Source organism: Muntiacus reevesi, chromosome 3 (genome assembly GCF_963930625.1).
Source record: "Muntiacus reevesi chromosome 3, mMunRee1.1, whole genome shotgun sequence".
NCBI classification, from domain to species: Eukaryota; Metazoa; Chordata; class Mammalia; order Artiodactyla; family Cervidae; genus Muntiacus; species Muntiacus reevesi.
Genome location: NC_089251.1, coordinates 111,584,528 through 111,593,724, shown reverse-complemented (window position 1 = coordinate 111,593,724; position 9,197 = coordinate 111,584,528). Strand labels below are relative to the sequence as shown.

At 46.5% G+C, this 9,197-nt stretch overlaps 1 long non-coding RNA gene across 1 annotated transcript; it reads right to left on the bottom strand.

Moving 5' to 3' along the window:
- Positions 1-870: 870 nt before the first annotated feature.
- LOC136163118 (uncharacterized) lies at positions 871-8,886 on the bottom strand. Its single transcript, XR_010662194.1, has 4 exons — positions 8,795-8,886; positions 6,459-6,509; positions 1,562-1,673; positions 871-1,308 (listed from the first exon to the last, which is right to left on the bottom strand). It is a non-coding gene; the product is annotated as an uncharacterized lncRNA (long non-coding RNA).
- Positions 8,887-9,197: the final 311 nt, after the last annotated feature.

The window sequence follows — 9,197 nt, the reverse complement described above, 5'->3', positions numbered from 1 at the left end:
TCCCATGGACAGAGGAGCCTGGCAGGCTACAGTCCATGGGGTTGCCAAGAGTTGGACACAACTGAAGTGACTAAGCACGATCATCAGTCATGTCTGCCTGCCTCCTCAAGGGGCTGGACAGGCTCCAATGAGCTTGGGGACAAGGAGGGGCTTTGTGAGCTGCCTGGTACCTGAGGGATGTGAGGCCTGAGAGTGCCCTGCTTATATCTATCTTCTGGTGTGTATCATGGTCCTTCAGGGTCCAGCCCTCAGGCTCCTCTTTTTCTCCCAGAGCCCCTCTGCCTCTATGGTCTCACTCTCTCTTCTGCCTTCCTCCCCACCCCCACTTCCAAAAAACCCACACCTGTCTGAACCTTGCTCCAAATCAGAACTGTTTCTGCGGAGAGCGAGCACGAACTGGGTGCTGACTACAAGCCAGGACCCTTCCTGCACTGGACCTTTTATGCCGGTCCAGAGACCTGCTAATAATACCCCATTGAGCAGATGAGGTATTACTCACTTCATGTATTCTGATGGGACTTCTGGTCCCATCACTTCATGGCAAATAGATGGGGAAACAATGGAAACAGTGAGAGACTTTATTTTCTTGGGCTCCAAAATCATTGCAGATGGTGACTGCAGCCATGAAATTAAAAGACGCTTACTCCTTGGAAGAAAAGCTATGGCCAACCTAGGCAGTATATTGAAAAACAGAGGCATAACTCTGACGAAAAATTGTCTGTCTAGTCAAAGCTATAGTTTTCCCAGTAGTCATGTATGGATGTGAGAGTTGGACTTTAGAGAAAGCTGAGCGCCGAAGAATTGATGCTTTTGAACTGTGGTGTTGGAGAAGACTTGAGACTTCTTCAAGTCTTGAGACTCCCTTGGAGTGCAAGGAGATCCAACCACTCCATCCTAAAGGAAATCAGTCCTGAATATTCATTGGAAGGACTGATGCTGAAGCTGAAACTCCAATCCTTTGGCCACCTGATGCGAAGAACTGACTCATTTGAAAAGACCCTGATGCTGGGAAAGATTGAAGGCAGGAGAAGGGGACAACAGAGGGTGAGATGGTTGGATGGCATCACCGACTCGATGAACATGAGTTTGAGCAAGCTGGTGATAGACAGGAAGGCCTGGCATGCTGCAGTCCACAGGGTTGCAAAGAGTCAGACGTGACTGAGCAACTGAACTGGACTGAACTGAGAGGATGAGAAAACTGAGGCTCAGCGAAAGGGAGTGGTTTGTGTCCAGGGTACACAGCCAATAAGAGGCCACGCTGGAATTGGAACTCAAGCTTTTGGTTTCTCCGACACCGGGCTTCCTTGGCTGGAAAACATAAACCGATTTTCCATGACCTTGAGGAGGACTCCATTCGCAGTCCCCCCCGCCCCCCTGCCACCCCGCAGAAATCTGCCTGAAGCCACACTGCACCACGCCCTGGTTCTAGAATAGTGCTGTTTCCTCCTTCCCTCAGTCATCCCTCATTTGTCTCATGAATATTTATAGACTCCAGGTGTTGAAAAAAAAAAAAGTGAAGTAGCTCAGTCATGTCTGACTCTTTGCGACCCCATGGACTCACCATGTTCCTCCATCCATGGGATTCTCCAGGAAAGAATACTGGAGTGGGTTACCATTTCCTTCTCCAGGAGTTGGGATACTCAGAAAACAAACTCTCTGCCCTCCTGTCGATTCTGTTCCAACAGACAAAGAGGCAACAAATAGACAGGTAAACAGACAGCATGATGTGTAGATGGTGCTGGGTGCTATGGAAACAATAAAGCAGAGGAGAGGGTGGGGAGGGGAGGTTGCCATTTATTATTTTTTAAGTTTTAAAAAAAATTTACTTATTTTTGGCTGCACTGGGCCTTCATTGCCACACCTGGGCTTTCTCTAGTGTGGCATGCAGGGGCTACTCTCTAGTTGCAGTGCAGGAACTTCTCATCGCAGTGGGATCTTCACAACCAAGGACTGAACCCCATGTCGCCTGCATTGGCAGGCAGATTATTAACCACTGGACCACCAGGCAAGTCCCAAGGTTGCTATTCTAATTGGGTAGTTAGAGAGGTCTCACGGAGAAAAAGACCTGGAAGAACTGGGAAGAAGCCATGTGGCTAAGAGGGAACAAATGTGTCGGGCAGATGAAAGCAATCACAAAGGCTCTGAGATAGGAGAGCTCTGGCTTTGAGAAAATCAGTGTACCCGCAACAGATGATGGAGGGCAGAGGGGGAGGAGATGGGGGTGGGGTATTCCATGGAGACTTGTGTGGAGTGGAAGGACTCTGGCTTTTACTCCAAGTGAGATGGAGGCATTAAAACACATGATCTGACTTCTGTTTGAAAATCACTCTGGCTGCTGCGTTGAAACCACACTCTCAACAAGTGCAATAGCAGGAGGGGCCGGCAGGGAGGCTCCAATAATCCAGGAGCGGGGGCGATGGCCACGGCGGTGGCAGCTAGCTGGGTGAGGGGCAAGATGGGGTCAGAGTCTGACCCAAATTTTGAAGGTAGAGCCCACAGGACTTGCTGACACATTCGATGTGGAATGGGAGAGAAAAAAAAAAGAATACAAAATGGCTTCAGATGCTCAGCCCAAGAACTGGAAGTTGCCATTTGTTGTGGGAGGAGCAATTCAGCTCAAGAATTCAGTTTTTGACGTGCAAAATTTGAGGAACATAAAGAGACATGGAGAAATGTTATGTAAAATTAAACAAATGGGTATGGAGGTCAGAAGAGAGCTCTGGGCTGGAATGTATAAACCTGGGACTTACCAGCACAGAGATGGTATTTAAAGCATGAAACTGAATGAGATCACCAAAGGAGTGAGTGTAGACAGAAAAGCTAAGAGGACCAGGGAATGAGTCCTGGGCACTTCACTGTTTAGTGGTTGAGGGGATGAGGACGAAACCACAAAACAGTACTCAGTGAAATAGAAAACTCGGGACAGTAAGATCTCTTAAAGGCCAAGTGAAGAAAGTATTTCAAAGAGGAGGGAATGGCCAGCTGTGTCACATGCAATTTATAGATCTAGGAAAATATGAGGATTAAGAATTGACAGGACTTCCCAGGTGGTCCAGTGGTTAAGAATCTGCCTGTCAATGCAAGGGACACAGGTTCAACACCTGGTCCAAGAAGAATCCACATGCCACAGAGCAACTAAAACCCATGCACCACAACTACTAAGCCCGAGTGCCTAGAGCCTTTATATGTGAGAATATGTTAGGTGAATTATATCTCAATAAAACTATTTTTGAAAAAAATTGATGACTGGATTTACCAGTGTGGAGGTGACAGATGACCTCGACAAAAGCAGTTTTGGTCTAGTGGTGGGGACAAAACCTGACTGAGGTGTGTTCAAAAGAGAACTGAACAAGTGACGGCAGCAAGTATGAACACTTTCAAGGAGTCTTACTATATAGAGAGTGCTCTACTTATAGTGGTTCAATTTATAACGGTTCGACTTATAGTAGTTCAGCTTACAAGTTTTCAACTTTGAAAGTGAAAGTGAAGTCAATCAGTCGTGTCTGACTCTTTGTGACCCCATGGACTGTCGACTACCAGGCTTCTTCGTCCATGGGATTTTCCAGGCAAGAGTACTGAAGTGGGTTGCCTTTTCCTTCTCCAGAGGATCTTCCTGACTGAGGGATTGAACCCAGGTCTCCCACATTGCAGGCAGACGCTTTACCCTCTGAGCCACTTTTTCAACTTTCCAGTGGTACAAAAGCAATACTCATTCAGTAGGAGATGTACTATGAATTTTGATCTTCTCCCAGGCTAGTGATATTCAGTACAGTACTCTCTCATGATGCATCTCAAGTGGCAACAAGCTGCAGCCCCCAGTGAACCACACTATCACATCACATTGAGGGGAAACAACCCATACACTTAAACCATTCTTTCACTTTAAGCACAGGGATTCAATAAATTACACGAGATAGGGGACTTCCCTGGCAGTGCAGTGGTTAAGACTCTGCACCTCCAATGCAGGGTGTATGGGTTCGATCCTTGGTTGGGGAACTAAGATTCTACATACTGTACTCAGAGCAGCCAAAAAAATTTTTTAAACTATTACATGAGATATTCAGTTATTAAATAGGCTTTGTATTAGATGCTTTTGCCTAACTGCAGGCTAATGCTAGTGTTCTGAGCACATTTAAGGTAGGCTAGGCTAAGCTATGATGTTTAGTAGATTACATGTATTAAATGTATTTTCAACTTAGAATATTTTCAGATTACCATGGGTTTATGGAATGTAACTCCTTCGTAAGTCAAGGAAGATCTGTATAGAGAAATGGGGTAGAGAGGAGGCAGATGTGAGGCCAAGAGAGACTTCATGGTTTTGTTGTGGTTTTTTTTCTGAGATGCAAGAAGTTATGTTTCAGTGCTGATTGGAATGATCCAGGAGAGGGGGGAAATGGCCCAAGTGAAGTCCTTGAGTGGGTGAGAGACAGGGAATCTGGTGTGTGAGTGGAGGGAAAGCACAGAGAAGAGCAAATGGATGAACATCCGAAGTAGCAGAAGGGAGGGACAAAATGTGGCACAGACTCGGGGATTGGGCAGAAGGGGTGTTGAGAGTTTGTGGAAAGTGTCCTTTGATCACTTCTATTTCCTCAATGACTAGGAAGCAAGGTTAAGAGCTGAGGGAGGGTTGGGGGGAAGAGCTATCAGGGACCGAGGAGAAGTAAGACATTGTTTATAGGGTGACTTGCCTGATGGTCCAGTGGTTAAGAATCTACTTTGCAATGCAGGGGATACAGATTCAAGCCTTGGTCAGGGAACTAAGATCAGGGGAAACTAAGCCCACGTGCCACAACTACTGAGCCCACCCACCATAGCTAAGACCCAGTGCAACCAAATAAATAAATTATTCTGCTTTTAAAAAACAGAAAAAGAAATTGTCTATAGGACTGTGACAGAGTGACCAGACTAGATCATATGCTAGGTCACATGGTAGGACAGTGCTAAGGGGCCCCTGGAAGAGGGCGGGGGTGACATTAAAGTGAAACCAATCATCACGGCTGTATGTCTTTCTCCAACTTCTGTCAGCTGTGTGGGTGCAAGTGCAGGGTTGTGGTTTTGGATTAACCAGGGTGTGGTTTTGCCAGGTGAGTGCAATTTAATACAAAAGGAGCAAGGGGGTTGAGGGCGTATGCAAGGAAGTCATTATAATGACGGTCCATGGACTCTAAGCTGGTGAAGGCGGAAAGTCAGGACATGAGGGAGGCGAGGAGCAGTAGGGGAAAAGGTGGGAAGATCAATGGACTGAAGGTCCTGGTGGGTCTGGAAGCGATGGAGTCGGGGTTCCAGAGGGAGTGAGCAGAAAAGACAGGAGGCGGTGTCAGGAGGATGGGATACTTGATAATGAAATTACACAGGGTAGGGGCACAATTATGAGTAATAACAAGGTCTGGGAAATTATCTTGGCCATGAGGGGCTGAGGCAGGGTGGAGGACAAGAACCATGGGAGGAGGGAATGGGTGTTCTCCATAGGGGAGGGTCATCTGTCATCCTCAGAGGCAGGGCCCTGGGTAGCGCATGGGCTTGGGATTCAGCCAAACCTCAGTATGAAGCCCCTCTTGCCCACTCCCTCTCATGGGAGTCGTACTCAAGTTAATCAGCTTCTCTGAGCCTCAGTTTTCTCTCATGCAAAGCAAGAGATCACTCCTAAGTCAAAAGATTGTGTTCTGAAAATTGAATGAGCTGTGCAGAAAGTGCCTGGTGTGGTTTTAGGCACAGGGTGCTCTGTAATGTGGGTGGATCCCAGGATGTTCCTGTCTTGGGTCTCAGAGCTGAGGAGGGGCTAATGTAGGAACCAAGACTCTCCCAGGACCCCTTCTCCTTTCCCACCATCTCAGATCATAGAAGGTGTGAGTGGAAGAGCCTGACTCCTATTTCTCTCCCATTTCACAGAATAGGAAACTGAGGCCCAGATAGGAAAAGTGACTTATGTGTGTCACTATGACTCAATTATCATATAGAGTAAGTTCCCTTGTAAAATCAGTTGAAGTCAAAATTAAGGCAGGAAATTTGTATGAGGGGGGAAAGGCTTATATATAAAATTTGAAAGACAGTTGGACTCTTCAGGATGTACTTTAGCCATCAGTCCCCTCCGTTCATTGGAACAATTAAAAGTTGATCTTGGTGAAAATGAAACCCTATGAGATTACCCCTGCTCTCTCACCTCTTCTCTCTCCTCTTGCTACATCCCCAAGTCACACCCCCACCCCAGCACTGACGTTGAGGTCCTGTGATTGGTCAAACATTGGACCAATTAGCTTTGGAAATGGAGGTGTCAACAAAAGGGTGACTCACAGCCCCTGAATTTGCCAATTGCTCCTCCTAGCCCAGACAGAAAGAAGGGGAGAGGAAAAGAGACCTCTTAACTTTCCTTCTTTAGAGAACTTAATTCCAGGGTACGGAGTGGGTGCAGCATCAGCCCACTCTCACAAGACCCTATCGTGAGCAGTTCCAGCCCTTACCAGTCTCCTTGGGGTAAATCCTTTCTGCTTTCTGGACCGCAGTTTCCACATCTACAAAGTGGGAAGAGAGTAAACAAAATGATTGTCAAAAAGCCTGTCAGCTCAAGTCTTCAGATTTCTAGGAATATGTGGCTTGGCCCCGTCTCTGCTGCCCTAGCTGTCCAGGGACAAGCATGGGGAGATTGGGCCGAAGTGGATCCAGTAGGCACAACGGAAAAATCACTTCCTTAGGGAGGCTTTCCACGACTGCACCATCTAACAATGTATATGAATCTCTCTGGTTCTCTTCCCGCTCTTGAAAACTGTATCTTTTTCACACTCACACATATGATTGCTCTCCCTCCCATTGCCCTGTTCTATTTTCTCCTTAACACTATTATAAATGTCTTATTTATTTACCTACTTGACTATGGTCTTACTACACTAGAATGACAGTTTGAGAAGGACAGGGGTCTTGCCTATCATACACCAGAGTCTAGCTCAACACCTGGTACACAGTAGGTGCTTAATATGTCAGTGTTGGTTGATGAATGAATAAATAAGTGGATGAATGGATCCTGAGGGTGGTACCAGGGCTGTGCCAAGCATGACTGTGATCTGTGCCAACTCTTCTAAGAAGAGCAGTTGGACAAGAGGACTTTGGAATCAGGAGACCTGGATTCAAGTCTCACACTGCCCATTAGAGTTGTATGACCTTAGGCATGTCACTTGACCTTTCTAAATCTTAGGTTCTTCATCTGTTAGTTGAGGATAATGATGCCACATCTTGAGATGTATTTTTAGGAATTAGAGGTCATGTGTATAAAATATCTGTGCATAGGAGGTTACCCAGTAAATGTTACTTTCCCTTCTTTTCCTCTCTCTGCTGGGACATGGAAGGGATAGGTCAAGGGTTTTGAGACTCTGGGTTCAGCCGAAGAATGTTTCTTATCTATTTCTTATCTTTCAAGAGAAGGTAAAATAAAATAGCAAGCAACTGAGCTGAGGATAGTGCATGCATGAGACTTGCCCCAAGTCACAAAGCCAATGAGTGGAGCAAATAGCAGATTCCCACCCTGAACCCAGAGATGGAGAGAAGGGACAAGGGCAGGATCTTGCTTGCGCAGGCCTCCAGATAGAGGAAACAGGTGCTCTAGCCTGAGTCAGGTTCCTGGGATCTAGTCCTAGGTCCGTCTGAGGTAACCTGGTGACCTTGGAATGTCGTTTACTATTTCTAGGTCTTGGTTTCTTTGTTCATTGGACACATTGCTCTTGCCCAGGCTACCTTACAAAATGGGGGTGTTAGGAGAATTATATTTAAAGAATTGCTAGAAGAATGATGTTTAATTTAAAGGAGAATACTTCAAGGATTTCCCTGGTGATCCAGTGGCTAAGATTCTGCACTCCCAAGGCAGAAGGCCTGGGTTCGATCTCTGGTTGGGCAACTAGATCCTATATGCTGCAACTAAAGATTCCACATGCCACAGCCAAATAAATAAGTATTTTTTAAAAAGAGAGAATATTGCAGAGATGAATCAGACTCAATTTCTAGAATTTTGCCACCAGCACCTATATTTAAAATAAGAAAAGATTAAACATGATAGCAATAAGCCTCATCCCACTAGGCTCTGTAAAGTGGGAGAGAAAAACATGTAAATGTATTATTTCAATAGAACATATGAATATGTTTTGCCAACTATAAATAACCAAATCAAATTTTTAAAAAATATTTATTGAGCCCCTTCTCTGGAGCAGATGAGGAAACTGATTTAGAGAGATTTAGGGACTTGCCCAAGGACACACAGGACCTGAGAAGCTAAGAGGCTGGCAGGAAGGATTTCCACCTGCTGCCCAGGAAGCTGCTGCCAGAAGACCAACACTCCAGTTCCAGCTTCCCTCCAACCTCCAGCCCTGTGAAGGCCCTGAGTCTGCGCAAATGTAGTGGAAAGAGCAGGTGCTCACAGACTCTCTAGTGCAGGTTCAACACCAGGGCCTGTCTCACTTGCTGTGTGACCTTGAGACAGTCAAGCCCCTTCTCTGAGCAGGTTTCCTCATCCCTAAACCAAAACATGGGGCTTCCCGGGTGGCTCAGGTAGGCTTCCCGCCTACAAATCAAGAGACACGGGAGACATAGGTTCGATCCCTGGGTCCGGAAGATTCCCCTGGCGGAGGGCGTGGAAACCCACTCCATTGAATATCTTGCCTGGAGAGTCACATGGATGGAGAAGCCTGGGCTACAGTCCATAGAGTTGCAAAGAGTCGGACACGACTGAAGCGACTGAGCAGGAGCACAAACCAAAACATTAACGCTAGCCAGGAAGAGGTGTACTCAGGAGAGTACATTACAAAGCATCTACCTCGTGTAGAAGTTTGTCACCTTTTCTCAACTCCGGAAGATTGCCTGAGAGCAGGAGGAGCACTGTGTTAAGTTGAACAATTGGCGCAGTCTCTCTGGGCTTCTGAAAATAGTGGATGACTAGGACCAGGCCCAATGATTTCTAAATTCCTTCCAGTGCAAAAAAAAAAAAAAAAAACCTTAGTGCTCCAATTCCGCTACAAACTTCACAGGTCACTTCCTTCTCGTCTGCCCCTGGAGGGCGCAGTCCCTTTAAATCCAGGACTTGCCTTCCGCCCGAGCCAATCACCGCGAACAGAAGTTCTTTAAGGACCAAAGGAGGGAATTAAGCCGGAGCAGGAGGGCGGGCAGGGGCGTGCCATCCAGCCAATCGGAATCCTCCTGGCGACCAGTGACTCACGTGC